The sequence below is a fragment of the Triticum dicoccoides genome, chromosome 5A, assembly GCF_002162155.2.
Source record: "Triticum dicoccoides isolate Atlit2015 ecotype Zavitan chromosome 5A, WEW_v2.0, whole genome shotgun sequence".
NCBI classification, from domain to species: domain Eukaryota; kingdom Viridiplantae; phylum Streptophyta; class Magnoliopsida; order Poales; family Poaceae; genus Triticum; species Triticum dicoccoides.
In genome coordinates, this window is record NC_041388.1 from 574,318,167 (window position 1) to 574,334,534 (window position 16,368).

Consider the following 16,368-nt stretch of genomic DNA (forward strand, 5'->3'; position numbering starts at 1 on the left):
CCCACAATTCCTTGGATCTCGACAAACACACCGCAAAAAGAGTTACATCGAATAGATCTCCAAGAAGATCGAGGAAAACTTTGTATTGAGATCCAAAGAGAGAGAAGAAGTCATCTAGCTAATAACTATGGACCCGAAGGTCTGAGGTAAAGTACTCACACATCATCGTAGAGGTTATGGTGTTGATGTAGAAGCCCTCCGTGATCGATGCCCCCTCCGGCAGAGCGCCGGAAAAGGCCCCAATATGTGATCTCACAGGTATAAAAGGTTGCGGCAGTGGAAATAGAGTTTCGTGGTTCTCCTGTATGTTTTCAGGGTATATGAGTATATATAGGCAAAGGAAGTCGGTCAAGAGAGCCACGAGGGGCCCACGAGGGTGGGGGCGTGCCCAGGGGGCAGGCGCACCTCCTTGCCTTGTGGCCTCCTCGGTTGTTTCTTGACGTCCGCTCCAAGTCCTCTGGATCACGTTTGTTCCAAAAATCACGCTCCCAAAGGTTTCATTCCGTTCGGACTCCGTTTGATATTCTTTTTCTGCGAAACACTGAAATAGACAAAAAAACAGCAATTTCCCCTGGGCCTTGCATTAATAGGTTAGTCCCAAAAATAATATAAAAGTGTATAATAAAGCTTATTAAATATCCAAAACAGAATATATAATAGCGTGGAACAATTAAAAATTATAGATATGGTTGAGACGTATCATGACCACACCGTCGTGCTGACAGAACTCATCTACTACCTCGACGACTTGCTGGATCAAGAAGGCGAGGGACGTCACCGAGCTGAACGTGTGCAAAACACGGATGTGCTGTGCGTTCGGTACTAGAAGAAGTTCGATTACATCAACCGCGTTGTGAAACACTTCCGCTTTCGGTCTACGAGGATACGTAGACACACTATCCCCCCTCGTTGTTATGCATCTCCATGAATAGATCATTACGTGTGCGTAATTTTTTTTCCATGCAACGATTCCCAACAACGCCCTTGTGGGAGGCGGGGGTGGGGTGCGCGTTTGAACCCGCGCCACACTATGCAGGGATAAGTAGGTCTCGACAAAGCCTATTTGACAAGCTCAGTATTGCTCAGTATTGTTCTCCCCACTTCAAATAATTGAGGTTCTTGAGATTGCCAGTTGAACTTGGGATGCTCTCACTAAGATGACTGTGTGAGATGTCGAGCTTCTTTAGCATCCGTAGTCTACTAATGCTATCAAGTGGATACAAATTGTGTTGATCTCCAATAGCTTGTCCAAGAATAGTAAACACAAATACTTTTTGTTCCTTTTGATGGGACTATAATCTCGCTAATACTTTCAATTATAAACAAAAGGTTCCAATGAGCTTACACACATTACAGCCTCGTACTCCAGACATGGATCAGGGAGGCTTGAGCGTTAAAGGCTGGCTAGCTCACCGCGAGAATGTGAGCACGGCCATTATAGGCTATAGTTCAGAGCTCGACTCCATCACCAGTCTTTTCAAGCAAGAGTGGTGTCGCGAAAGAGGCATCCTCGTAGTGGACTTGTGTCCTCAGGCTCTGTTATTGCGACGACGTTTGCTTCAGTGTCAGCGTGGAAATTGCGAGGTAGTCCAGGCGTGGATGCGGATTGTGGTCTGCATTGAGCGATAATTGGAAGATGATGGATCATGCGTTGGGTTCATGCTTCGTGGATGGCCAGTACGGTTTCCTTCTCTGACATCTTAGTCATGCGGGGGTGCCAGATCTAGAGTTTGATCGTATTCCAGGGTGTTGCCTCGGTCCGATGCGTTCAACGACGATGGCTTCGCTTTTGATAACCCACTTTTGGAGATTCGCATATCAACGATGCAGACGCATCGAGCATGCATAAGGAGGTGCTCCGTCATTTCTTTTTTTTATGATTGTTGTGATGATGCCTGAGACAGGTGATGACCAATGGTGTCAAGGTCACGGGATTTTTCTTTCTTGATTGTAATTTTCTTTTTCTTGGCAGGTGTTTCTTTGTGCAAAAGCTAGTGTTATGTTGTCTTTTCAGCCATGTCAGATCAGATGTTGAGTTGTTATATGTCTATGGATAATGATGATGATGATTTATTATATGACTACCGATGATGAGTTGTTATATAATTGGGAAGGAAGAAACACATATTAGATTAAAATGGATGGATGTTATCCGTGCTTCTTCCACAACCACTTCATTGCTACCGTATAAAAGTTGTATAACAGTGCATAAATACGGTATAAATATAAAGAAAAGAAATACACTCTAATAGTAGTGGCGTGGGGCAGGAACACGTGCTACTGCTATAACGGTTGTAGCGCTGGTCGAATCAAACACTGCTGCTATCACCAGTTGCAGTAGCGTGGGGTCGAACACGTGCTATTGATAAAACTTAGCTGTAGCACCCTAACAGTAGCGCGGGTAGCTCTTAACCCCGCGCTACTACAAGGGTTTTACCTAATAGTGTAAGACTTGTCGTATAAGTTTCATTTTTGGATCTGAAGGGAGTACCAACATTCAGCGTACTCAAAGACACTAGAAATTTTTATTTCAGGAGTATATGAAAGGCGAAATTGATTGAATCTATCAAACTTGTAGTCTTTTTCTCTCTCTTTTTGCTTGAACAGAACTTGCAGTCATTTTTGTGCCCCAATATTAGAATGCAATTGCAGAAATATAAAATCTTCGTCATTGCATCAAGAGTATAAAAGGAAAAAATAAACAAGAAACATAATAAGTATTTATAAAATTGAACCAAGTGCAATGGCATAATGATTGCAATAAGTATGGAAGCAAAAGAGAAGATTAGAATCAAAATGTAACCGTAACATCATAAATTGACTGGAACCGGAAAAAAAAAGAGTGAGAAACCATTGCAAAATTGACATAAACTTTTGATAAATGCAGCCACCTTCATTTTAGCAATTTCTTTCCTTTTGAATAAGGTCCTTATGTACTGATCCCACGAGATTCTAGTGGAATGGAGAAACCGACAAAAATACAAAGATTATGATTAACCTAGTCAGGTAGTGCGAGCAGAACAAAATTTGTGCAATTTTGAGCTACATATGGCACCTGAGGCAACCACGGACAAGACTCCAGTTGCGTCAGCATCTACGTGATCTCAAGATCAATATTGATCGGCCACCATGCATGTGACTTAAAATGTCTAATTTGAGTAAGGCACTGCTACAGTGTTTATCCTTGAGACTTTTAGCCGGGTCTCTCGCCATTGGATAGTTATCATGCAAAGATCTCCTTTGAGGAACGCCCCCCAGATTATCCCCAACGATGCAGGCAGAGATGAGAGGCAAGTCTCCGGGCAAGAACTTTGGAGTAGTTTTTTTGTCCAAATTAGGGAGATATAAGAACGTGTCAATTCGCATAAGTCGTTATTACAAAAATCATAGTCGAGATCCTCCACGTCTTTGTTTCGGATCTTTTGTTGCAACGCTTGACAGTCCCAGATGGATAGAGTAGTAGAAGGTATAGAATCCTACAATCCATTCTCTGAGCAAAAACATGCACGTCCGATGTGGTTGGAGTGATGTAATGGGATCATGTGGACAACTTGGGCTACCCAAAGATATGATTGTATGATCTGTGAAGACGATGCATGCTGATACATCGTCACGTTGTAGCAGTTTTCCGTCTTCCTACAGCCGCTGAGCTGCGTAACATGCATTACTTTGCTACCGTAACTGGCTGTATTCTTTGTAGTGATTAGGCCATAGGTGGACCGTCCCTCTAGAAAAACCTCCTCAGATACTTCTCTCGCCCTGCCAAATCGGATTTCTGTGACCTCCCAATCCGACACTGCATGGAATGGATAGATTTATCTAGATATAGATGTATCTAACACTAAAACATGTTTAAATACATTCGTATCGAGATAAATCTAAGAAAAGTTTTTTGGGACTGATGAAGTAGTTGCCTACCCTGTTCAGAAAAGAGCGTGCTAATGTCACAAACTAGACAAATTTATAAGGTCAGTCTTGAGGCTAGCCGACGCAGCATGTATTGATGTAAACTGACGGCTGGGTCACCCAGGCTGGGTGCATGTGCATGCAGACGCAGTACAATGTGAGGCCATTGCAAAGCCCGTCCTTGACCCGCCTACCTTCTGGACTTTCTTAGTTCGTTTAGCTAGGATCCAGCGTCAATAGAAATAATGGCACATGAAGCTAAATTAAACCGCAAGCAATAGAAACAAGCTAGCTACTATATTCAATCTCTGGTCCACTGGACCAAAGCAAGATATGGAGCCACAATCTTTACATGCTTCGTTGTAACTAATCTCTCTGCCCCGCCGCCACCCGAGTTTCAGGCGGCGAGGGCCCTTCCTCCCCTAATCACCAATTCTAGTGGTCCACGCAACTATTACGTTTGTAGTTGCCGCTCTTTCTCTCTCACGCTAGACGGAGGTGGAAGAAGGAGTACATTTTTTTCCCGGCGACCAACGCCCCGGCGCCCAAACACCTCCTTTATATTCAGCACAAAGGCTGCATCACAACTCCTATCGGTGCTTTTTCATCAGTATACAATGGAGGGTTTTATATCAGGCCAGCCCACACACGTAACCCGAGCACCAACTCCACACACGCACACACGACCCGCCACCACGGCCATTAATTGCATGCACTTATCCACTCCTAAAAGAACTCCACTAACTAACTAACTCAGCCATGCATGCAACTAGAACCGCTCACGTCCAGCCTTTGTAGCTAGCTAACTAACCAGCCGTAACTAACAGCGATTGACCAAAGCACAGATGCACACATCCACGTGCATGTCAGGATTAAGTCTAACATTTTTCCTTCTAATTTTGACATGCATCGTCGTCAGCCGTCATCTTGAACGCACTGCACGCATCAACGCGCGACTAGGCCACCGCGCCACGCGCCTTCACGGCCATCGCACCGCGTCACTGCGGCCTTCGCCCGTCGCTGTGACGTGCCGCATGCTTGCCATCGTTAGACTTGATGTTGCTGCTCCCATTGTTGTCGTCACGAGTGTGACCCAGCCCGCGGACCCGACCTGGCGCAACGACGCCGGTTGCACCGTGCTCTGTCACGACTCCGGCAACACACGCCGAGCTCCTTCTCCGCCGGCGACACACGCCTGACGTCCCTTGACGCCCCGCACGTCCCGCGCGCACCCGACGCGCCCCGACCGTCCCAGTGCGCCACGCACGTCCCGCGCGCACCCGACGCGCCCGACGAGTCCGACAACACCAGTGCGTCCCGCATGTTCCGCGCGCATCCGACACGCCCGACCGCATCAGAAGCTCACCGCGCGCCCGCGGTCCCGGCGCGCCCGACGCGTCCAGTGCGCACCCATAACACGCACCGGTCGCGCCCGGCTCGCCGCCGCGGCTTATTGCCCTGCACCTCCGCGGTCTCCATGCCGCTATGCAGTGCCTCCACGCCGCCACGCCGTGCTACGCTGCCGCGCCACCACACAGCGCCTCGGCGGCCTCCGCGGTCGCCGTACGTACGACGTCACCGCCCGCCGGCTCCGCCACGCGCCATGACAGCCACAGCGCCGCCCACCTCCATGGGCCGACACACGGCCCGGTGCTCCATCACGCAGCTGCCGGCGAGCGCCGCCATCGCTGCCACGCCTCCGGCACAGCAAGCACGCCCAAGACACCAAGCTCATGATACCAATTGTAGTTGCCGCTCTCTCTCTCTCTCACCGCTGGACGGAGGTGGAAGAAGGAGCACACTTTTTTCCCGGCGACCAACGCCCGGGCGCCCAAACACCTCCTTTATATTCAGCACAAAGGCTACATCACGGCTTGTACCGGCGCTTTTTCATCAGTATACAATGGGGGGTTTTATACCAGGCCAGCCCACACACGTGACCGGAGCACCAACTCCACACACGCACACACGACCTGCCACCACGGCCACTAACTGCATGCACTTATCCACTCCTAGAAGAACTCCACTAGCTAACTAACTCAGCCATGCATGCAACTAGAACCGCTCACGTCCAGCCTTTGTAGCTAGCCAACCAGCCGCAACTAACAGCGATTGACCAAAGCACAGGTGCACACATCTACGTGCATGTCAGGATTAAGTCTAACAACGTTAACTATGTAAAAATAATAATCCCTAGTTGTTGTAGCATTACTCCTTTCGCCATGAGATGTGACTCGTGTCGGGAGTCCGATTTGCCATAACGATTTTTGGTTAGCTCTTCTTTCTCCCACATCTCGAGCAGCTCGCCCCAGTGCCCTTCCCATCCGCAGCTCGCTCAGCTTGCCCAACGCCCCTTGGCACTACCGCACCTCCGGTCGCCCTCAGGCCAAGAACCAAGACATGGTGGTCCATGCACCATGCCTCGTTGGTGCCGCTATCCCCGGTTGCAGCATCCATGAATTCGGCAACGCCGAAGTTCACAGGCTATGCTCATCTTGGTTCCAGCAAAAAAAAGCTCTCTGGTTACAGCAATGGCGTGCATGGTTGCAACATCTCGCCGTAGGCCTCTAAGCTTGCTGGCTCGCTGTTGGGACATTACAGCTTGTTGCGGCAAAGCCGATTCACGGTTGCATCACCTCATGGTCACGGTTCCAACTAGCCGTGGCCGTGATTCCAGCTCGCTGTGGTGACCCAACGCAGCTCGCCGCAGTCACCGGTTCTAGCAAAACTAAGTTTGCGGTTGCAGCTCCCATATCAACGGTTGTAGCATCTGCCCAGCCGGATGTAGCTCGCCGGCTTATGGTTGCAGCTCGGCCGCCCCAGGTTCAATCATCTTCTCTGCTGGTTGTAGCTCTCAGTATGACGGTTGCAGCACAAACCCCGTAACGGGTTGTAACTCGCCGGCGTGACGTGTTGGAGCTCACCGGCGTGAGGGGTTACAGCACTCAAGCCGGTAAAGATGCTCCTCCCCTGGCAATGCGCGATGTTGTCGCCTGTAGCAGCTCGCAGTCGCAGCCCGTCGTCGTCCACCCCCGGAGCTCGTAGACCATGCCATTCCTGACCCGTGAGCTCGCAAGCCATGGTCTCCCTGTCGGAGCAGCACCGAGGATCCCCTTGAGGTCTTGGTTGAGGACACGTTTGAGCGACACACCATGGAGAAAGCCTGCAACGCGAGATGATAGAGAGGAGCATGGAGGTGCTCTGTGTTGTGGGCAAGGAGGTGTGGCAGAGTTCCGTGGGAGCGCAGGTGAAACTTTGATTTGCTCCATAAGATAAGGCTGAGATGGGGGAACGGCGTTGTGTGGCCCTTGCTGAGTATGCGCGTCCCTATGAGGGCCTTTCCGTGGTTAGTTGGATCGCTTTGATCCAATGTACCACGTGCGTCCGGCACAATAACTCGGCCGACCGGCCGGCTACAAACATTTACCTTTAGGTTTATTCAGTGCACCATACAGTGATTACCTTTGTTTTTCAGTTACTCTCATTGTTGTATTTATCACCTAGACACATAGGAATAAACGCAAAGGCCGGTGCCCTACGAGCCATGAACGACGACCAACTAACAAATCGATTGATGCCTTGGCAAAATCAACCACTGCATAACTAGACTGACATAATTCATGCTTGAAGGTAGCTTCTTCAAATTTGTTGCTCCATCTGAGCTATGATGAAAGGAAGACAATATTTTACGTACTCTGGGGCTATTAGGGTGCTTCAATTCAGATAGAAGCTTTCCAGAGTTTGTGGGGTCATCGGCAGCAAAAACCTTAGGCGAAACGCCCAAAAAATTACGGAGCATCCCTACAAAGCGCCCCACTGCCCTTTTGTTATGATCTCTTTAAACTACACCATCCACATTGACTTAAACAAAACTATCGGGTGGAGGAATCAGACGCCGCTTCAGATTAAGTGTTGCCTTGAGATACTCGAGAAAATGCACCATGAATACATGAACAGACAATGGGCTCCGCTATTCCACGTCATGAATGCCCTTCGGTCATGTACCCCAGACAAAGTAAGGCCTCCCTTTGGTTTTGAAGGAATTTTATAGGAAATGATTCTTATAGGAATTTTTTCTATAGAGCCCTTTGGTTCATAGGAATGGAGTCCTATTCCTATATAGGATTGGTTTATATCCTCAACATTTCAAAGAAAAATAAACATTAGTCTAGACTCAATGGAAAAATCATTATTATGTGAACCAAATGACATCCCTTTTCCTATGCCTACTCATAGGATTTGAGATACATGTCATCTCATTTCCTACAAGTTTTCTGTTCCTATAATAATCCTATCCTATGAACCAAAGGAGGGCTAAAAAGCATTTTCACAAAATTCTCATGTGATAATGTTTCGAACTCTGGGCCTTAAGGAAGATTCATAGCTCCGGATCCATCGTCTCATTCGCAAGCATGTGGTCAGCAATATCTTGGTCAAACAGGGTTCATACACACCTTGCCGTTGTACACTGCATATTTGCATTAGACATCAAACCTGAGTGTACTAGGTCAGCTGAGGGCCTGGCCTTGATGGTATCAAGCATCTATAACTAAAGTAAAATTTGACTGGATCCTGAGTCTAGCAACATGATGAAGTACAGCCAAACCAAAGAGGATAGGGCTCGGCCCAGCCAAACTAAAGATATCGATGGATCATGACTTTTTTTTAGAACGAAAACGCCAGATGCGTCCGGCTTTAGATTAATAAAGCCCCAACAGCAGCGTACCACATACCAAGTCTTAATACATCACGAACAGCCACGTCGGCTCGACCACGAAAGTAGAAACGAAACTAAACAAGCCACAAATCAAGGTTACAGGGCAGGGCCCGTACAGAGCACGCAGGCTCGTCAAGCAACCAAAAGGGACCGAAGTCATGACTCCCTAGCCATCGCATACACTTGCACCAGTCGTTGTTGGGCGATCTTGATCAGCTCAGCATCCTTGGGCCTCCCCAATGGACTCCACTGCTGCAATAGAAGGTTACATTTGAAGATGATATTAGCCGGATGATTTGGAAAACACCCTTCTATAGTAAACTTGTTCCTAGTTAGCCATAAGGCCCAGAGAAGTGCCCCAACACAACTCCACATAACCCTATATTCAGGGCCCTTAATCGCATCTAGGAGGTTGAAAAGCTCGGTAGCCGAGCGCGGGTCCCAAAGGACACCCGCCGCGGTCCGGACTACACTCCACGCGAACCTCGCTAGAGGGCAACGGAAAAACACATAATTGGCATCCTCCGGTTCCCCGCACAACGCACATGGACCCGTGGCCGGATCATGACTCTGCATCTGGAATTCCTGGATACCTCCAAATCCTACGCATACAGAACTGGACCCCCTCAGATTTTCTCAAAGAAAAATGTAGACACCCTTCAAAAGGGTAGACTGGTGGTATATGCCCTCACAAAACAACAGTATTGTATATATCTTGTTAGAAGCTGCAAAACAGAACGAGGAAGTGCGGAGTTGAGCAGTGGCAAGGAGAAAGAGCCAGCTTGCCTGCTCGTTTTAAATGGTGTCTCAGTTATCCTTGCAACCATGTATTCAATGGTTCACTCATACGGAGTAGTACGTATAATCTTCACATTAAAGCTCACATCATGGTCTTGGTTATAAAATGGTGGCACACGCTTGCAATATAACAAGGTAAATATGAACGGCTCATTGTTCCGCTACGATGTGTTGACAGATACTAGATGTGCATTATGGGATAGATCAGTTAACCTGCAATTTTAGGTTACTAGCAATTGACATTGGTAGAAATTTAACAGGTTCTACTCCTAATTCCCACCCAAAATCAACTGAAGCACATGAATCGCGGCCAAATAACTGATGCAAACACATGGATACATACAGATTCATAAAAAAACTGCGTATCTGCAATTCAGCACAAAGGAAAAAACATCTTTTGAGAAGCCGCTTGACGACTTAGAGTGGCATATTAATTCGAAACATGTACAAACTTAAATAATTCGATCTGGTATAATATTTTCTTATTAAATGATTAGTTTCTGGTCAAAATATTCTTTATTTTCTGTTCTAAATCGTGTCCTAAATATGATAGTTGACTATTGCAAGGGTGTTTCGTCAAAAGAGAAAAAACAGTTGCAACCTTTTTTTAAATATTTTTGTCAACATTTTCATAGCTTACGTTCTGCCCTATTATTTTTATTATACTATTCCTTCTCCCTGAACACATCTTTTATTAGTGCTGGATCCTTTCCTCCATGTGGTTGACCATTCCCGCCAAGGTTAACCACATTCGCCATGCAGAGATATCAAAAAATGCTGCCATGTGATGTGTAGCTCTAAGCGTAGGTTCGGCTGAACCATGATCCTGTACAATATTTTTGTGTGTTTAACTACAAAAAAATTAGCTCATGAAACCAGCACAATTCTTGGTGGTACCTACACAAAAGTACTTGGACTAGCTATGATACTTCCTGTGAGACCCACATGAATCACGCCCGAGTGCTGCATTAGTGAGGAGATAGGTAATAGAGTGTGGCATCATTGATTCCAACGGTCATCACAATAACTATCGTTGGGTCGATTTCTTGACACACATGGAAGAGGCCAAGTGACTCTTCCGGCACCAAGTATGGTGACCGTGGTTTACTAATGTCGGTTACTTAATTAATTTTAAGTAGCACACTTTCTCGACGCCCCAACACTTGGATATGCATCAGCTAAGTCGTTTAGTACCATTTAGCATCATTTAGCATGCTATAGTGCCAATTTATCGTGCTAACGCTTTTTTCGCTATTATCCATAGCTTGCTATTTAAAACTGTGGTTCCTATTGGCCGAGATCCCCATTAGTATGGATAGATGCTTATAAAAACTAGTAGAGAGGCTAGAAACATTATGCAGAGACACCTTGGTCGCCATGGTCGTTGCTAGTTGCGTGTACTTTTGACTCACTAATTGGATGTGTGCATGTGAATACGTTGATGTGATCATATACGAACTACATCCATATTAGTATAGGGCTAAAAAAAATCCCACCGAGCCGTGTCGCTCATTTTGGGCGACATTGTGGTGCCTCCCCGGTGCCGCACCAAGCTCTTCTCCTCAAGCCTCTCATCTCTCAACGCTGCCGGGGCTAAGGTCCCCTATGGTGGTTGGTGGTGGCAGGATCTCTCCCCTCCTCTCCAGAAGTCTCTCATCTTGTGTGGGATAGGTTTGTGCCCTTTCCCTACCTTGGGTGGATGCCATTGCCGGCAGGCTAGCCGCACTCGTGTGTGTGTTGGGCTTTGTCCTACAGAGCGATAGTCATCGCTAGGTGGGTTGGGGCAGCACCGCTCTCCTCGAGGATCGGGTGCTCCCCATAGACCACCCACAACCAGATCTGGCCCTTGCAGTGTGGATGGGGTTAGTCTGCAACTTGGTGCTTGTGACTAGTGGCTATGGTGCTCGAAGGCTATCGGTTTGCTTCTCTCTATCTAGATCCAGGGTAGGATCCACGGAGCATTATCGATGACCATGGGGTTAGTGTCGGTTCAGATTAGGGACGAATGCATCTTCCAGCCTCTTCTCCAATGGTTGGTCAATGTGTACTTGTTGGTGGCGTATGGCTCGTGCCCTTGGATGTTGGGGCGGTGGCCCTGGGATGTGGGTTGCACGCTTGGTCTCGCAGTGGTGTTGGCAGCTCTCATTGGACATGGGGGTGGAAAGCTGAGCTCTGGTGGGTGGTCCTATTAAGGCTGTTGCCGAGCCTTGATCTGGATCTGAAGGCCAAGATCCGTCATGTGGGTCCCCTTCACGGTGGGCCGGTGTCTTGAGCCCCTTGACGAGGTGTGAGAGAGGTGCCGAGTAAAACCTCTATGCTTCAGGGCTAGCATCCGTGATGCATGTGGGTGTCATGTCCCTCTTGGGGCGCCGTCTTGCCTCTCCTTCCCGCTGAACCTCAAACCGAAGTCATGACAAGGAGCTCCAGTAAGAATCTCATCACAATATAGGCAAAAGGATCACCATAACTAAAGGCTATCCGAAAAACATATGCACCAAAGTAGAAGCTCGCAAATGAGCTTCACCGGCATGACCAGAGGCCGTTGAATAGCCGAGATGATGCGGTGACACCGATGCATGTGCCTCCAGCGAAGCTGAAAGACAACACATAACCACGATGGGACGACATGACACCCATGTTCCTCCATAGAAGATCAATTATTAATTTTTCTTTATTCCTGATATATCCTAAGCACATAGTATGTTATCCTCCCCCTTGTTTTTTGACAAAGGGTGGATTTTATTGGCTCAAAATGGAGCCTCAATTGGATATCCTCCCCCTTGTTGAATCCCGACGGTACGAATTTCAACTTGCCATGGTAGAGTGCCACACGTGCATTAATTATGTAACTTTGTTACACTTGCTAAGTTTTACAGAGCTCCCTGTTCCTCATTCTCCATCACTACTCTTAATTTTGCGTAGTTATTATTATATCTGACATATTTGAATGTGTGAAGCTGATGTTGTCCAATATTTTGTTTATCATAATCATTGAAGAAGTGGACAATTAGTTTTGGGCAGGTTAAAAAACTTAGATTGGAGATGTGTTGAATGTCCATTTTGATTCGGCGTGTGCTATTCATTTCAGTTCACAAATCCACATGGCAACCAAACAAAGGAAAATGAACTTGGAATCCAAATCCACTAATGAAATCCTTGCATGAATCTTTTTTTCATTTCATTTCCACCAAAAGAAATGAAAACCTGGGTGCCAAAGGCGCTATTAGGGAAATAAATTGAGGTAAACGTCCATGGGGACCAATGTGTCAAGCAAAACTTAAAATACTAGATAATACCCCGCGCGTTGCTGTGGAATAGGTAGCAATATATACTGATGAGATTTGATTGTTGAATTTTTTTTTTCATTAAAAGTATGATAACTAAAACTGCATATACCTATTATCTATTATATAATTGTAAATTGTTTATTTCATATAAGTAGCATTTTTCATGGATGGTACATATGATTTAGAACTGGCAAACGATATAATGAGGAAATCATAGTATATGTTCAGCTAGTTAATCTATGAATTTTTTGAGAACATGTTGTTAGAGCTTCAGATTTAAATACTGGGTTGAAAACTATTTGTTACTTACATCAGTTGGTCTTGGCAGTTATGAAAAAATTGAAACAGGGAACACACTTTAGGAAAAATAATTGGAAATCAAATATACTCTTTGTATTTTGGTAAGATCAGATGGAAGCATGATGGTGAGGCGGCATGGGACTTGGGTAATTGGAAGGAAAAAAGTTATAAATAGCGTTGCTCCACTAGTAGAAAACAGGGCTTTGGTTCGGGCATGGCAAGACTATTAGTCCCGGTTCTTTCACGAACCGGGACCCATGGGGGCATTCATCCCGGTTCGTGAGCCCAGGAGGCCGGCCGGGGCCTCGTGGGCATTGGTCCCGGTTCGTATGGACCCATTTCCCGGTTCTAGGCATGAACCGGGACCAATGGGCCTCACTCCTGGCCCACAACCATTGGTCCCGGTTCTTGGCTTGAACCAGGACAGAAGGCTGGGCTTTAGTCCCGGTTGCAGCCACGAACCGGGACAAATGAGTTGCTTATATATACCCCATCGCCACAGCAGAGCACTCCACAGTGCTCTGTTTTTTCTGGCCGGCGAGGGGAGGGCATTTGGGTGCTCTAGCTCACCTCCTATGCACATGATGTGTTCGATGAGATGTCCGATCCACACTAGTTAAGCTTTCTCCTCTCGAAGCTCGACCTCCAAGCTCCATTTTCCCCGAGATTTGCATAGGTTTAGCGGTCCGTCATGTCCCGTCCCCGTCTTCACCGTCGTCGACCGCCCGCGCCGATCTCGTCGCCGGCACCACCGTGGTGAGCCTCTTGTTCTTATCTTCTTTCTGAAAGAAAATAATTCTTACTTTACATAGATACTTGTCTAATTTTCTAACTTTTATTATTGCACGTTATTATATAGTGCGATGGTTTTGGTATCCGCCCCCGTCGGTCCTCGTCCTATCTATGATTCGGATGTGGTATATATTATCTTTTTATAACTATTTGGTTCATTTATTATTTATGAAAATTATGCCGACCAATGTGACATAGGTTTTATTTATGTAGGAGGTAGTTGAACCGGAATTCGAACCGACCCTATTGTCGAGAGGTTAAATTTAGTTGAACAAGAAAACAATTACTTGAAGGAAAAAATAAAAAAAATGAGGAGGAGAAGATGATATTGGAGTTGCATGTTGCGGATGTCGTCGATGATCACAAGATCAAGATGGATGCAATGCGGTTGAAGAATAGAAAGATTAGAAAATATGTCATTCATACCGAGGCTTGGTATCATTATGCCGTTGGATCAATTTTTACCTTGGTTGTGATTATGATCACATTTGTTGTTGCAAAGAAAGGTTTTACATAGTTTCAATGTATGGTTTAACTAGATGCTCTGGAGAGCTATATGTTGTTTAATGAGAACTATGTATGTACTTTGTTTTTAATGTGATGATGAACTTCTATTAATTTGGTCACTTATCTATTCATGAGAGCTATATGTTGCCTTCAATTTCAGGGTCTTATAGCTCAAAATAATCTGTAAATGCATGAAAAATAACAAATGAAGTTAGAAATTGATGATGTGCCTTTGAATGGTGCATTTTGAACAAAGAAAAACTATGGAGTTCAAGTAAGTTAAAAAAATAAAATCCCTTTGTAACAGACGAGTTTTCGTATGAAACCCTGATACTTCGAAAGAGATTGTCCGTTTTGTACACGAAGTGCATCCAGTTTTTGTCGTAACCCTCTCTACTTTCTTGCACATGTTATGTGGATGAAATGATGATACCATGCCAACTTTTAACCTTTTCAGAGTTCATTTGAAATGCTTTTCAATTTCAGGGTCTTATAGCTCAAAATAATCAGTAAATACATGAAAAATAACAAATGAAGTCAGAAAGGGTTGAAAATTGATGATGTGGCTTTGAATGGCGCATTTTGAACACAGAAAAACTATGGAGTTCAAACAAGTTAAAAAATGAAATCCCTTTATAACAGACGAGTTTCCGTATGAAACACTGATACTTCGAAAGAGATTGTCTGTTTTGTACACGAAGTGCATCCAGTTTTTGTCGTAACCCTCTCTACTTTCTTGCACATGGTATGTAGATGAAATGATGATACCATGCCAACTTTCAACCTTTTGAGAGTTCATTTGAAATGCTTTTCAATTTCAGGGTCTTATAGCTTAAAATAATCAGTAAATGCAGGAAAAATAATAAATGAAGTCAGAAAGGTTGAAAATTGAGGATGTGGCTTTGAATGGTGCATTTTAAACACAGAAAAACTATGGAGTTCAAATAAGTTAAAAAATGAAATCTCTTTGTAACTAAGATCCCTTTATAAAATTCTAATTGCAAAAGGAATGAACTAAAAAGTTTTTATAAACCTCTAGTGTTTTTTAAACTAAAATTATATAAAATTCATGCCATTGAAATTATCAATGTATTTTCTGTTCAAAACATGAAAAGCAGAAAAAACAAAAAAAACTTTAATAAATAAGTAGAAACAAAACAAAATAAACTTAAAAAAAGTAGAAACAAAATAAAATTTAATAAAGTAAATTATATAAACTTTAATAAATAAGTAGAAATAAAATAAAAGAAATTAAAATTTAATACAATATATTGGTAGAAATAAATTAAATTAAATTAAAATTTCATACAATAAATAAGTAGAAAGAAAATAAAATAAAGTAGTAAAAACAAAATTATCTTTATTAAAGTAAAAATAAATAAACTTTAATAAAATAAATAAAAATAGCAACAAAAATAAAATAAAATAATTAAAGCAACAAAAAAATAAAAAAGTGCCACCTACTGGGGCACCACGGCCTGAATACGACTAGAAACTCAACCATGGGCCAGGATTTAGGCCCGTAGAAGGCTCAGTAGGCCCAGAAGCACATCGTGACAAATTAGGCCTGAAAGTCTGCAGTTGAGAGGAGCTCGAGAGGGTTGGCGCAGCAGCGCTTATAAACCACTCTCGAGCTCTCTCAACTAGCGAGGTGGGACTAAACTTCCGGCCTCGATGTGGGCAGCACAGGGCCTTTGGTCCCGGTTGGTGCCACCAACCGGGACTAAAGTGGTACATTGGTACCTGTTCGTGACACGAACCGAGACCAATGCTTCGTGTATATAAGAAACCACTTAGCAGTTTCTGCAAAAATCACTTCTTCTCCGCCCCGACGCCCCCTCTCTGCTCCTGGTCGCCGTCGCCGCCGATCCGTGCCCCGACGCCGTCAGGCTGCTCCACCTCGCCGTCGCCACCGAGCCCTGCCCCGATGCCGTCAGGCTGCTCCACCGCGTCATCACCGACGCAATCTGGCTGCTCCACCTCGCCGTCGCCGTCGCCGTCGCCACTGCCCTCTGGCCTGACGTCACCGCCACTCCCCGCGCCCCTGCTGGCCCCGACGCC